A 15,074-nucleotide genomic window follows, 5' to 3' on the forward strand; every position below is an offset into this window, starting at 1 on the left:
CACACATTAATCCACTTAATTCTCACAATAAACCTCTTTTATAGAACATTATCTCAACAGCTGCAAAATATGTGTTCTTCTTTTTGTTTTTTTTTAAAGACAGGGTCTTGCTCTGTTGCCTAGGCTAGATTGCAGTGGCATGATGATCGCTCACTGCAGTCTCAAACTCCTGGGCTCAAGCAATCCTCCTGCCTCAGCCTCCCAAGTAGCTAGAACTACAGGTGCGTACCACCATGCCAGGCAATTTTTATTTTTTGTAGAGATGAGGTCTCACCATGTTGCCCACATTCTTCTTAAAAGCATATGGAATGTTCACCAAAATGTACCATATCCTGAGCCATGAAACAAGTCTGAATACATTTCTAGTAATAAAATCTTACAGAGTATTTTTTCAGAATTTAACAGAATCAAAATAGAAATCAGTAACAAGAAAACTTCTTTATTCTTTTTATTTTATTTTAAGTTCTGGGATACATGTGCAGGACATGCAAGTTTGTTAATAGGTAAATGTGTGCTATGGTGGTTTGCTGCACCTGTCAACCCATCATCTAGGTATTAAGCCCAGCATGCATTAACTATTTTTCCTGGTGCTCTCTCTGGCCCTGCAACCCCCAGCAGGCCCCAGTGTGTGTTGTCCCCCTCCCTGTGTCCATGTGCTCTCATTGTTCAGCTCCCACTTATAAGTGAGAACATGTAGTGAAAACTTCTTTATTCTCATCAAAAATTTCAGTAAGATGTATCTGCTATGAGTTTCTCCACACAACTTCTGCTAGGGTTTCAGTGGACTTGTGTATCTATTTTCTTTGTCTCTTAACCTTTTCCCCATCACTTTATTACTTCTTATTTTGCACTGTATCCTGGAGGATCCCTCAGCTTGCATTTCCAGATCGCCACTTTAATCTTCACATATTTCCTTTCTGTATCTTAGCCCACAGATGGAGATTTATCTGTGGAGTTGGGGGATGACAATCATTTCTATTTTCCAACCATTCTGATCACTTTTTTTAAGAAACTTTTTCTTGTTGTGATAGCTTCTCCTTTCTGTGAGGATACTAATAATTATTTTGCAGTCTTGTTTCCTTTGTAAATTCTGTTTCCTCTTGTGTTAATTCTTTTTCACATTGTTATTTTCTCAGCTGTCTGGTGATTCTTAGATGTGTGTTTATATTGATAAGGAGAGATTACCATTTCAGTATTTTTAAGTGAAAGGTATTCCCTCCGTAGGTTGAAAGTGCTTGGATTCCTGGAAGTGAATGTGGATTCCAAGGTTATACAGGGAGGGACTCAGAGGATGTGCATGAAGCTGAGCTTCCCTCTAGGGAAGTGGTACCTTGTCTTGTGGGTGCAGGTCTGCTATTTTTTTTATCAGCTGCAATTCATGTGTGAACTTACCTCATTTCTGTGGCCCCAGCGTTTTTGTCTCTGAATCTTTCAAATCAGGACTCATAATTTGTTTAGAGGAATGTACTGTCAACATATTGAAAGAAAAAAGAACAATGTTTCCACATGGTCCCCTAGTTAGTAATCACAGAAACATGAACTTTGAGAACTGGAAGGGCTATCAAGATTTGAGGGAATGGAGTCATAAGTCAGTAACTTTTCACCAGGGATGGAGACGTGTGTTAGTTTCCTATTGTTACCAAACAAGTAACCACAGACTTAGTGGCTTGAAACAACACAGATGTATTGTCTTATAGTTCAGGAAGTTAGAAGTTCTAAAATCAAGGTGTTGACAGGGCTGCATTTTTCTGGAATCTCAAGGGGAAGGTCTACTTCCTTGCTGTTTTGGGCTTCTAGAGGCCGCCCACATTCCTTGGCTAGGGCCTCTTCCTCCAGCTTCAAAACCAGCAGCACTGTCTTCAGATCTCTCTCTTCCTCTAATCTCTGCTTCTGTCATCACATCCCCTTCTCTGAGTAAGATCCTCCTGCCCCTCTCTTGCAAGGACCCTTGTGAATACATTGGCCCTATCCAGATAATCCAGGGTAATATCTCCATTTCGAGGTCCTTAACTGTATTAGTCTATTCTCACTCTGCTGATAAAGACATACCTGAGTAATTTATAAAGAAATACCTGGGTAATTTATAAAGTAATTTATAAAGACATACCTGGGTAATTTATAAAGAAAAAGAGGTTTAATGGACTCACAGTTCCACATGGCTGGGGAGGCCTCACAATCATGGCAGAAGGTGAAAGGCATGTCTTACACGGCAGCAGACAAGAGAATGAGAGAGAGCCAAGTGAAAAGGGAAACCCCTTATAAAATCATCAGATCTCGTGAGACTTACTCAGTACCACGAGAACAGTATGGGGGAAACCGCCCCCATGATTCAATTATCTCCCACGGGTTCCCTCCTACAACACATGGGAATTATGGAAGCTATAGTTCAAGATGAGATTTGGGTGGGGACACAGCCAAACCATATCCTTAACTAAATCGATTTTGCAAAATCCCTTTTGCCATGTGAGATTCACTGGTTCTGGGGATACGGATGTGATCATTTGGGGGAGACCATTATTCTGAGGTGTGTGTCTCTTTTTGGGCTGGTGGGGCACAGCAGTGGGTGGTCTCAGGAGCACTGAGGATGACGCATCTTAGGTTTGGGGTAGAGTCTCTAATTGTTCCTCTACCCTTTCCCTGTTGGTCTTCCTATTTTCCCCTATCTCCATACTCTCACAATGATAAGCATCCTTACTGAGCCTGTACGTTCTCTTTTCCAGCTGGTCTTGGCTCATTCCTGCTCCTCCCTGCTAGTATCTCAAAGCCACCTTACAGGAATGTAGAAGCCACACTACCCAATTACCACAACTCAAAGGATAAATGTCAACATCTATACAAAGTATTGTCAGAAAGAGTGTGAAAAAAAGGTAAGGTTCTTTGAGGAGTCTGTACAGGCCTGTAAAAATCTAATTTATGTACCAGAAATGACTACATATGTTATGCAATAGAAATACCTCTACCAAATCCTGACATGTATATGTGTTGGGCCTGCATTTAATCGAGGGTCGTCTCTTTAGATTATGATGTGAAATGCCCATTTGAGGTCTTTAATGGGAACCACATGGCAGAGCTTTGCTGCTTAGCTGTAGAGCGGGGCAGCCCCGCTGCTGCACAATGCATCCTGTGTAGCTTTCATGTTTGACAGATGGCCTGCTTTTCTGTGTATATTATCAGATGCCTCCTTCTCAAGCTGTAAAATCTGATGATAGAGCCCAAATTTAATATATTCAACCTGAGCTGTTGATAGAATTAAAAACTTATCAGCCAAATATGTCATGTTTACTCAACATCAGAAACAGAGTACTTTTTAATGTTGTTTTTGTTGATCTGGCCAATATACTCTCCAAAACGTTGTGCTCTGAAGAAAGGGCAGAGAAGCAAAAGAGCAGATAGAGGAGCAGTGGGAATTGGTGTCAAGTCCTAGCAAGGTCATTCCATTGTGGAGGGAGGCCAGCTGACATTTCATTTTGTAATACTTAACAACACAGAAGGGCTGGGTGTGGTGGCTCATGCCTGTAATCCCAGCACTCTGGGAGGCTGAGGAGGGAGGATCTCTTGAGCCCAGGAGTTCGAGATCAGTCTGAACAACATAGGGAGACCCCATCTCTACAAAAATCAAAAATTAGCCAGTGTGGTGGCATGCACCTGTAGTCCCAGCTATTTGAGAGGCTGAGGCAGGAAGATCACTTGAGCCCAAGGGTTCAAGACCAGCCTGAGTAACATGGCAAGAACCCATCTCTACAAAAAATACAAAAGTTACCCAGCTGCGGTGGAGTGTGCCTGTAGTCCCAGCTACTTGGGAGGCTGAGGTGGGAGGATCACTTGGGCCTGGGAGGTTGAGGTGATAGAGAGTTGTGATTGTGCCACTGCACTCTAGCCTGGGCGATGGAGTGAGACCCTGACTCAGAGGAAGAAAGAGGAAGAAGAAGAAGGAGGAGGAGGAGGAGACAGTATATGATAAATAATTTCACAGAATAAATGTTATTTCCTGTATGCTCCTGATTGCAACACAATTTTTCTTTTATAAATTTTTTAAAAATTATGAAATAATTCAGACATATAGAAAATAGCAAAACACTTACGTGCTTAAGATCCAGATTTAACACATCTTAACACTTGCCTTGTTTACTTCAGATATTACTAAAAATAAGGCAAATATAGTTAAAGTCTCCTTTGTGTCTTTCTGTGACAGGAACATCCTCTTCCCATTCTGTGAGTCTGGCCATTCTTCTCAAGTTGACATCTTTCTCATCTACACTTTTGCCTCTTAGGAAGTTTCTGTGCAGTCATAAAAGTAAACATTATTAGCCAGGTGCGGTGGCTCACACCTGTAATCCCAGCACTTTGGGAGGCCGAGGTGGGTGGATCCCTTGAGGTCAGGAGTTCGAGACCAGCCTGGCCAACATGGTGAAACCCCGTCTCTACTAAAAATGCAAAAAATTAGCCGGGCGTGGTGGCGGGTGCCTGTAGTCCCAGCTACTAGGGAGACTGAGGCAGGAAAAGCTAGCCAGGCATGGTGATGGGTGCCTGTAATCCCAGCTCCTCGGGTGGCTGAGGCAGGAGAATCACTTGAACCCTGGAAGAGGAGGTTGCAGTGAGCCAAGATTGTGCCACTGCACTCCAGCCTGCGTAAGAGATTGAGAATCCATCTAGGAAAAAAAAAAAGAAAAAGTAAACATTATTGTTTGGTGTGTTTGAAACTTTACATAAATGGTATTATACTGCACCTATCATTTTGCAACTTGATTTTGTTACTCAACATTGCTTTTGAGATTTATTCATAAGGATACATGAAACTTCAGTTTATTCATTTAAATGGCGTCATTCCGTTTCACTGTAGTAACATGCCATATTTTATTTACCTGTTCTCTTACTGATAGGTACTGAAATTGTTTCCAGTGTTTCGCTATTTTTTTAAAAAAGCTGCAAAGAATCTAGTTATTGCTTTTCTTGTTTTGTTTGTGTGTGTATTTGCTTTCTAGTTTGTTAATTTCTGCAAAGGTTTTCACTTTCAACTTTTTAAAAAAGATTCACTCCGTTAATCTTTTTCTAATCCCCTCTCCCCCTTTTCTAGAGACAGGGTGTTGTTCTAGGCTGGAGTGCAGTGGTGCAATTATAGCTCACTGCAGCCTGGAACTCTTGGGCTCAATTGATCCTTCAGCTCCAGCCTCCCAAGTAGCTAGTACCACAGGTGTGCATCACCATTCCCAGCTGATTTTTAGTTAGTTTTTTTTTTTTTTTTGAGACGGAGTCTTGTTCTGTTGCCCAGGCTGGAGCACAGTGGGGTGATCTTGGCTCACTGCAAGCTCTGCCTCCTGGGTTCATGCCATTCTCCTGCCTCAGCCTCCCGAGTAGCTGGGACTACAGGCGCCTGTCACCACGCCCAGCTAATTTCTTGTATTTTTTAGTAGAGACAGGGTTTCACCGTGTTAGCCAGGATGGTCTCAACAGTCTCCTGACCTCATGATCCGCCCGCCTTGGCCTCCCAAAGTGCTGAGATTACAGGCATGAGCCACCGCGCCCGGCCTATTTTTTTTTGTAAAGATGGAGTCTCCCTATATTTCCCAGGCTGATCTTGAACTTCTGGCCTCAAACTATCCTCCTGCTCTGGTCTCCCAAAGTGCTTAGATTATAGGCATGAGCCACTGTGCCCAGCCTCCTAGCCCTTTGAATTAAATGGCTAATTCTTCCAGCAAAAAGTTTTATCAGAAATAAAACTTTAGTACATTTTCATAGGTTTTAATGTGCTATATATTCCCTGCCATTTAATTCCAAAATTTCAAAATTTCCATCGTGAGTTTATCTTACAATTATCAGTTGTTTGTCACTTTGACTTTTAGTTTTCAAACTTGTGCTGTTAATTTTTTTGGAGAGGAAGATTCTATTTCTTTTTATTATTAATTTCTAACATTGTTGTAGGAATCTGGTATAAGACGTGGGATGTGTGCATTGCAACTCTGTCCCAGTTTATACCTGCTGCCTAATCATAATTATTATGTCCCCTTTTACCTCAAATGTGTCCCAGTTGTGCACAACATATTATATGGTTATGGTTTGTGTGCATGTGTGTGTGTCTGTGTGCATGTCATTGTCTCATTAAAATCTCTATCAAGAATAACTTTTTGTCTATTTGACCTATCAGTTTAAGATGGAAGTGTGTTAAAATCTCCCACTCTGATTTTAATTCATTTTCATATCTCCAGTCTTGCCCTCTTACCTGAACTACAGACTCTTGTACCCTTCTGGTACCCTCTTGTACCTCTGTGTCACACCTTCAAGGGCCTGTCTGATAAATCTAAAATGTAACATATGCAAACAGAAATCTTGATTTTTCTTGCAAATAGCTCTTTGGTCAGGGATCCACCTCTCAGGAAGTAACACCTTCTTTTGTCGAGTCATTCAGGCCCCAAATCTTCTAACCATCTTGTCTTTCTCTTGATTTGTTCATCAAATCAACAAACACATCTTTGGGGGTTGGGGGTTTTAAGAGAGGTTGATTAATGGATACAAATATACAGTTTGATAGAAGAAATAAGACCCCGTGTTTGATAGATCCGTACAGTGACTAGTTTACAACAATCAATTGTATATTTCAAAATAGCTAGAAAAGAATAATTCAAATGTTTCTAGCTTAAAGAAAAATGTTTAAGGTGACAGATATCTCAATTACACTGATTTGATCTTACAAATTATAGGAATGTATTAGATGATCACATGTACCCAAAAATATATGCATCCATTATGTATCAATAAAAAATAAAATTATATAAATAAAATAGAAAATAAGGCCAATTGTGGTGGCTCACACCTGTCATGCCAGCACTTTGGGAGGCTGAGGCGGGTGGATCACTTGAAGTCAAGAGTTTGAGACCAGCCTAGGCAACATGGGGAAACCCTGCATCTACTACAAATACAAAAACTTAGCCAGGCGTGGTGGCACATGCCTGTAATCCCGCTTACTTGGGAGGCTGAGACAGGAGAATCACTTGAACCCAGGAGGTGGAGCTTGCAGTCAGCCGAGATCGCGCCTTTGCACTCCAGCCTGAGAAACAGAGTGAGACTTCATCTCAAAAGAATATATATATGTATATATGTGTGTGTGTGTATATATGTGTGTGTGTGTGTGTGTATATATATATAACAAACAAAAGCGTTCTGAAGATGATAACCCAAATTTTTACAGCCACTCTATTCCAAATCACCCTTACTTTGCCAGAATAACCTTCTGACTTGCTTGCTGTCTCCTCTTTTGCCCTAATCCCTACCATGTATTCACTATTCTTTGATAATGCAGATAGTGATAATTTTTTAGTGATAATGCAGTCTGTGATAATTTTACTCTAAGTCCAGACAAGGTAGCTCATACCTGCAATTCTAGCCCTGAGGCCAAGGTGGGAAGATCGTTTGAGCTCAGGAGTTTAAGGCTGCAGTGCACTATTATTGCACCACTGCACTCCAGCCTGGGCAACAGAGTGAGGCCCTATCTCTTAAGAAGAAAATTTTTTAACTCTAAGTCAAAATTCTCAATGACCTTCTATCATGTTTATAATAAAATACAAAATCATTTCCATACCTCTACTATTTAGGGTATACAATGAACTATGACAGCAAAAATCCAAAAGAATTTACTTGTCTCTTACATCATAGCCTTCTCAAATTCCATGCTATTTTAGTCCACTATTTTTATATTTGTCGTGTGTGTATATGTGTGTGTGTGTGTGTGTGTGTGTGTGTGTTGAGGAGGGTTGGCCCCTGAAACAGACGTTATTATTGCTTTATAGAGTCAATGTTAGATACCCATGTAAACAATTTCTTTGTTCTACATTCTTTCTCGTGTGTCAAACTTTTCCTTTGGAATTAGTCTAAATTATTTCTTTAGAAGATCTTTCTGTTGAGGGTAACTCTTGGTTTTTGTCCAGAAAAAGTCTTGATTTCACATTTATTCTTAATAGGTTTTTTAGGGTATGACACATAATTTCTATTGTATGGAATGATATATGAAGATATGATTCCACGGTATTCTGGCATCTAATTGTTACTGCTGAGAAGGCAACTTTCAGTCCAATTGTCCCTTTGATGTTGTTTTCTTTCTGGCTGCATTTAACATCTTCTCTTTGTCTTCTGCAGACTCGTTATAATGCTTCTAAGTATGAATTTGTATTTATTCCACTTGAAGTTTATTATAGAACACTACCAGGATTACACCTTAATATTAGTTGTTGGTTCTAGATTTTTTGGGTCATTTAGGCAGCTTGTATTTAGTCATAACTGACATGACTACCAGCTAGTGGTTAATTTTCTTTTCTTTTACTTTTTCTTTTTTTTTTTTTTTATACAGAGTCTTGCTTTTGTCTCCCAGGCTGGAGTGCAGTGGTGCGATCTCGGCTCACTGCAACCTCCATCTCCCAGGTTCAAGCGATTCTCCTGCCTCAGCCTCCCGAGTAGCTGGGATTACAGGCGTGTGCCTGCACACCTGGCCAATTTTTGTATTTTTAATAGAGACAAGGTTTCACCATGTTGCCTAGACTGGGTGTGAACTCCTGGCCTCAAGTAATCCACCCCCCTCGGCCTCCCAAAGTGCTGGGATTACAGGGGTGAGCCACCGTGCCCGCTCCCCAGCTAGTGGTTAACTTTCAAAGACTGTTTTCATTCTCTGCTTAGTGTCAAATTTAAGACAGGAAAGTTTCCTTGCTGTCTGCCTCTACAGTGTGGGATTTCTCCTAACTCATCCTTTTATGTAGGGGTCCAACTCTGGAAATGTCGTTTAGAATCCCCATCACGAGGAGACCCTAAGTTTAGTCTCTTTTCCCCTGATCACTATATGGCCATTAGAGCAAAGATGTTAGGTTATTGCTTTCAGATGCCTTCAGGATAACTTTTTAATTTTTTTTGCAGGAACTGAATTATTTTCCTTTCCAGAGTTCTATATGGATTTAACTAAATAAGCAACTACGAAAAACATAATTTTTAATCAAGAAATGCCTGTGGATAATTATAAGATGTTCTTGAAGGTACATACTCCTTTCTTTTATTTTATTCTCTTTTTTTGTAAGATGGAGTTTCGCTCTTGTTGCCTAGGCTGGAGTGCAATGGCGTGATCTCGGCTCACTGCAACCTCCGCCTACCAGGTGCAGGTGATTCTCCTGCCTCAGCCTCCCAGGTAGCTGGGATTACAGGCATGCGCTACATGCCTGGCTACATGCCTGGCTAATTTTGTATTTTTTTATGTAGAGATCAGGTTTCACCATATTGCTCAGGCTGTTCTCGAACTCCTGACCTCAGGCAATCCACCTCCCTCAGCCTCCCAAACTGCTGGGATTACAGGCATGAGCCATCACATGCAGCCTTACTCTTTTTATTAGAACTTTATAGTCCATATTGTATCTTCAACATTTTTTTTGTATTTGCACATGTCAGGAAAATTTAGATTGCTCATGAATTCCTTACCTGAGAGTATTTCAGATATATATATATCTCTCTATATATACACACACACACACACACACATTCACATATATATATGCATTCATGTTACCTAGCATATATAGCTAGGTGTATATATATATATATATATATATATAAAATATGTATTTTATATATAAATAGAGAGAGAATTTTTTGGGTCATTAGGTAGGTTTTATATATATATATAAAAAACATGAATGCATTATACATTATTAGGGATAAAGCATAGGAAATCAGTAATATCAGTGATTTAACTGCAAAGAAATGCCAGTTTCTTGTTTTTCAAAAACACATTTACTTTCAAGATTATTGGAGGCTTGAAAGGCAATTACAGGGTATCCTAATGTACCTTTCAAAAACAACTGACCACAGAGTACAGTAGTATTGAGTTCAATAGTAAAGGACAGCCTTCCATCTTAAACTAATATGTCAAGGAGACAAAAATTTATTCATGATAGAGGAGATTTTAATGAGACAATTACATACATGCACACACACATGTGCACATCTCCTTTGGAATCAAACTGAGCAGTGTTTTTATACCAAGGATTTATATATATAAGGATTATAATTTTATATATTAATATCTCACTTTTGTTGACAGAATATTCTTGTAGAGAGGACTATAGTATTTCAAAAACAAGAGCAAGACAACAGGTCCTGGCATTTGGCTTTAGACTTTTCACCCCGTCTGTGATGAAGGCTGACTTGAATTAAGGAGTTTCTGCACAAGCTAAAGGGGTACATTAATAAAAGTAGATACGTACATATAATTACCGTGCTAAGGGGCTGATTATCCTGGGTTTGCAGGAAGAGCTGCAGAGTTTATTCCCAAACTCAATGGCAGAAACATGGTTTGTGCTGCAAATGGAGAGAAGAATCTCGAGCTGAGAGGCGCATGTGTTCCCAAATATCTGTGTTATCCCACGCTAGAGAACTGCATTTGGGTCCTTTTGCACAGGCTAAGTGGGTAGTGGTGTCCGATGCTAGAAAGTCTAATTTATGGACTGATTGCTCATGTCCACCCAGTGCATCACCCTGCTCCTAATAAGATTTTAAGACTCCTTACTGTGATGCTCTTCCAGGAGTATACATATTGTTAAAGAGAGCTCTACATGCTTGCATGTGTTGCTTGTAGTACAAATTGGTGCAATTTTGGAGAAGATGATTTAGAATTTTCAATCAGATTTTGAAATAAATACATCTTTTCGTCCCAACCATTCTACCAGTAGATAGTAGCAAAACATTGAAAATGACCTAAATGACCATCAATAGATAATTGGGTGTATAAAATATGGTTCAGCTATACATTATAACAAATGAGGCACCTCTAAATATATTAATTATAAAAAGACTTTCAAGTGATTTGTTCACTGAAGGAAGTGGGCTGCAATATACTATCTGCTGGCATTTGTATAACAGAGTATATATACATATATGTATATTTCAAAATGCATATGAGAAATTGGCCAACAGTGATTGTCTCATTAAAAGAAAACTCTTTATGACTGCAAGACAGAGGAAGAAGGGAGCCATTCATCTTTGACCCATCTGAATACAAATTATGCAGATGTATATTAATTCCCAAGTACCTGGAGAAATTTTAGATATATTTTTATTAATTTCTAATTTAATTCTATTTTAGTAGGAGAGTATGTTGTGTAAGATTTCAATATTTTGAAATGTATTGAACTTTGTTTTATGTCCCAGCATGTATAATCCATTTTAGTGAACATCCATGTACTAGAGGTTGTGTTCTGTAAATATCAATTTAGGTAAAGATGATTAATAGTGTCATTCAGATATCTTCTGTATACTTACTATTTTTTCATCAATTAAATAACTAGATAATAAGTTTGGGGTTAAAATTTCTTTTTTTTTTTGGAAGTGGGTGGCTATTTTATTTTTTCATAGGTTATTGGGGTACAAGTGGTATTTGATTACATGAATAAGTTCTTTAGTGGTGATTTGGTGTACCCATCACCAGAGCAGTGTACACTGCACCCTATTTGTAGACTTTTATCCCTTGCCCCCCTCCCACCCATGCCCACAAGTCCCCAAAGTCTATTGCATCATTCTCATGCCTTTGCATCCTCATAGTTTAGCTCCCACATATCAGTGAGAACATACGATGTTTGGTTTTCTATTCCTGAGTTACTTCACTCAGAATAATAGTCTCCAGTCTCATCCAGGTCACTGCAAATGTCGTTAATTCATTCCTTTTTATGGCTAAGCAGTATTCCATTGTGTGTGTGTATGTGTATGTGTGTATATATATACATACACACACACACACATATATATACCACAGTTGCTTTATCTGCTCATTGATTGATGGGTATTTGAGGTGGTTCCATGATTTTGCAGTTGTGAATTGTGCTGCTATAAACATGCGTGTGCAAGTATCTTTTTCATATAATGACTTATTTTCCTCTGGTTAGATACTCAGTAGTGGGATTGCTGGATCAAATGGTAGTTCTACTTTTAGTTCTTTAAGGAATCTCTACACTGTTTTCTATAGTGGTTGTTCTAGTTTACATTCCCACCAGCAGTGTAGAAGTGTTCTTTCATCGCTGCATCCATGCCAACATCTACTGTTTTTTGATTTTTTGATTATGGCCATTCTTGCAGGAGTAAGGTGGTATCGCATTGTGGTTTTGATTTGCATTTCCCTGATCATTAGTGATGTTGAGCATTTTTTCATAAGTTTCCTTTGTTCATATGTTTGTTGGCCATTTATCTATCTTCTTTTGAGAATTGTCAATTAATGTCCTTAGCCCACTTTTTGATAGGATTATTTGTTTTTTCTTACTGATTTTTTTGAGTTCGTTGTAGATTCTGGATATCAGTCCTTTGCCAGATGTATAGCTTGTGAAGATTTTTCTCCCAGTCTGTGGGTTGTCTGTTTACTCTGCTGACTGTTCCCTTTGCTGTGCAAAAGCTCTTTAGTTTAATTAAGTCCCAACTATTTATCTTTGTTTTTATTGCATTTGCTTTTGGGTTCTTGGTCATGAAATCCTTCCCTAAGCCAATGTCTAGAAGGGTTTTTCCAATATTATCTTCTAGAATTTTTATAGTTTTATGTCTTAGATTTAAGTCCTTAATCCAGCTTGAGTTGATTTTTGTATAACTTGACAGATGAGGATCCAGTTTCATTCTCCTACATGTGGCTAGCCAATTATCCCAGCACCATTAGTTGAAAAGGGTGTCCTTTACTCACTTTATGTTTTTGCTTGCTTTGTTGAAGATCAGTTGGCTGTAAGTATTTGGGTTTATTTCTGGGTTCTCTATTCTGTTCCCTTAGTCTATGTGCCTATTTTTATACCAGGACCATGTTGTTTTGGTGACTATGGACTTATAGCATAGTTTGAAATCAGGTAGTGTGATGCCTCCAGATTTGTTCTTTTTGCTTAGTCTTGCTTTGGCTATGCAGGCTCTTTTTTGGTTGTATATGAATTTTAGAATTGTTTTTTCTAGCTCTGTAAAGAATGCTGATGATATTTTGATGGGGATTGCATTGAATTTGTAGATTGCTTTTGGCAGTATGGTCATTTTCACAATATTGATTCTGTCCATCCATGAGCATGGGATGTGTTTCCATTTGTTTGTGTCATCTATGATTTCTTTCAGCAGTGTTTTGTAGTTTTCCTTGTAGAGGTCTTTCGCCTCCTTGGTTAGGTGTCTTCCTAAGTATTTTTTTTTTTTACAGCTATTGTAAAAGGGGTTGAATTCTTGATTTGATTCTCCACTTGGTCACTGTTGGTATATAGAAGAGCTACTGATTTGTGTACATTAATCATGTATCTGGAAACTTTGCTGAATTCTTTTATCAGTTCTAGGAGTTTTCTAGAGGAGTCTTTAGGGTTTTTGAGGTAAATGATCATATCATCAGCAAACAGTGACAGCTTGATTTCCTCTTTACCAATTTGGATGCCCTTTATTTCTTTGTCTTGTCTGATTGCTCTGGCTAGGACTTCCAGTACTATGTTGAAAAGCAGTGGTGACAGTGGGCATCCTTGTCTTATTCCCATTCTCAGAGGGAATGCTTTCAACATTTCCCCATTCAGTATTATGTTGTCTGTGGGTTTGTCATAGATGGCTTTTATTACATTGAGGTCTGTCCTTTGTATGCTGATTTTGCTGAGAGTTTTATCATAAAGGGATGCTGGATTTTGTTGAATGCTTTTTCTGAACCTATTGAGATGATCATGTGATTTTTGTTTTTAATTCTGTTTATGTGGTGTATCACATTTATTGACTTGCATATGTTAAACCATCCCTGCATCCCTGGTATGAAATCCACTTGATCATGGTGGATTATCTTTTTGATATGTTGTTGGATTCTGTTAGCTAATATTTTGTTAAAGATTTTAGTGTCTATGTTCATCAGGGATATCAGTCTGTAGTTTTCTTTTTTAGTTATATCCTTTCCTGGTTTTGGTATTAGGGTGATGCTGGCTTCATGGAATGAATTAGGGAGGGTTCCCTCTTTCTCTATCTTGTGGAATAGTGTCAAAAAGATTGGTACCAATTCTTCTTTGAATGTCTGGTAGAATTCTGCTGTGAATCCATCTGGTCCTGGACTCTTTTTTGTTGGTAATTTTAAAGTTACCATTTCAATCACACTGGTTGTTATTGGTCTGTTCAGGGTGTCTAATTCTTCCTGATTTGAGCTAGGAGGGTTGTATTTTTTCCAGGAATTTTTCAATCTCTCCTAGGTTTTCTAGTTTATGTGTGTAAAGGTGTTCATAGTAGTTTTGAATGATCTTTTGATTCAGTGGTGTCAGTTGTAATATCTCCCATTTTGTTTCTTAATGAGGTTATTTGGATTTTCTCTCTTCTTGGTTAATCTCATTAATGGTCTATCCGTTTTATTTATCTTTTCAAAGAAGCAGTGTTTTGTTTCATTTATCTTTTGTATTTTTTTCGTTTCAATTTCATTTAGTTCTGCTCTGATCTTGGTTATTTCCTTTCTTCTGCTGGGTTTGGGTTTGGTTTGTTCTTGTTTCTCTAGTTCCTTGAGACGTGACCTCAGAATGTCAGTTTGTGATCTTTCAGTCTTTTTTGTTTGCTTTTTTTTTTTTTGTTTTGTTTTTTTTGAGACAGAGTCTCACTGTCACCCAGATTGGAGTGCAGTGGCACAATCTCGGCTCACTGCAACCTCTGCATCCCAGGTTCAAGTGATTCTCCTGCCTCAGCCTCCTGAGTAGCTGGGATTACAGGTGCCCACCACCCCTTTCAGTCTTTTTGATGTAGGCGTTTGGGGCTATGAACTTTCCTGTTAGCATTGCCTTTGCTGTATCTCGGAGGTTTTGATAGGTTATGTCATTATTGTCGTTCAATTCAAATAATTTTTTAATTTCTATCTTGATTTCATTTTTGACCCAGTGCTCATTCAGGAGCAGGTTATTTAATTTCCATGTATTTGCATGGTTTTAAAGCTTTCTTTTGGAATTGATTTCCAGTTTTATTCCACTGTGGGTTGAAAGAGTGCTTGATATAATTTCATTTTTCTTAAATTTATTGAGGCTTGTTTTATGGCCTATCGTATGGTCTATCTTGGAGAAAGTTCCATGCTCTGTTGAATAGAATGTGTATTCTGCAGTTGT

General features: G+C 38.7%; 1 long non-coding RNA gene across 4 annotated transcripts in view; it reads left to right on the forward strand.

The window, feature by feature from the left end:
• LOC129048423 (uncharacterized) overlaps window positions 1-15,074 on the forward strand; it is a 68,818-nt gene that overhangs the window by 23,413 nt on the left and 30,331 nt on the right. For all 4 annotated transcript variants that reach the window (XR_010141392.1, XR_010141393.1, XR_010141394.1 and 1 more), the window contains 2 exons: window positions 2,721-2,867; window positions 8,896-9,011. This is a non-coding gene — a long non-coding RNA (uncharacterized LOC129048423). The remainder of the gene's footprint in view (window positions 1-2,720; window positions 2,868-8,895; window positions 9,012-15,074) is intronic.

Source organism: Pongo abelii, chromosome 8 (genome assembly GCF_028885655.2).
Source record: "Pongo abelii isolate AG06213 chromosome 8, NHGRI_mPonAbe1-v2.0_pri, whole genome shotgun sequence".
NCBI classification, from domain to species: Eukaryota; Metazoa; Chordata; class Mammalia; order Primates; family Hominidae; genus Pongo; species Pongo abelii.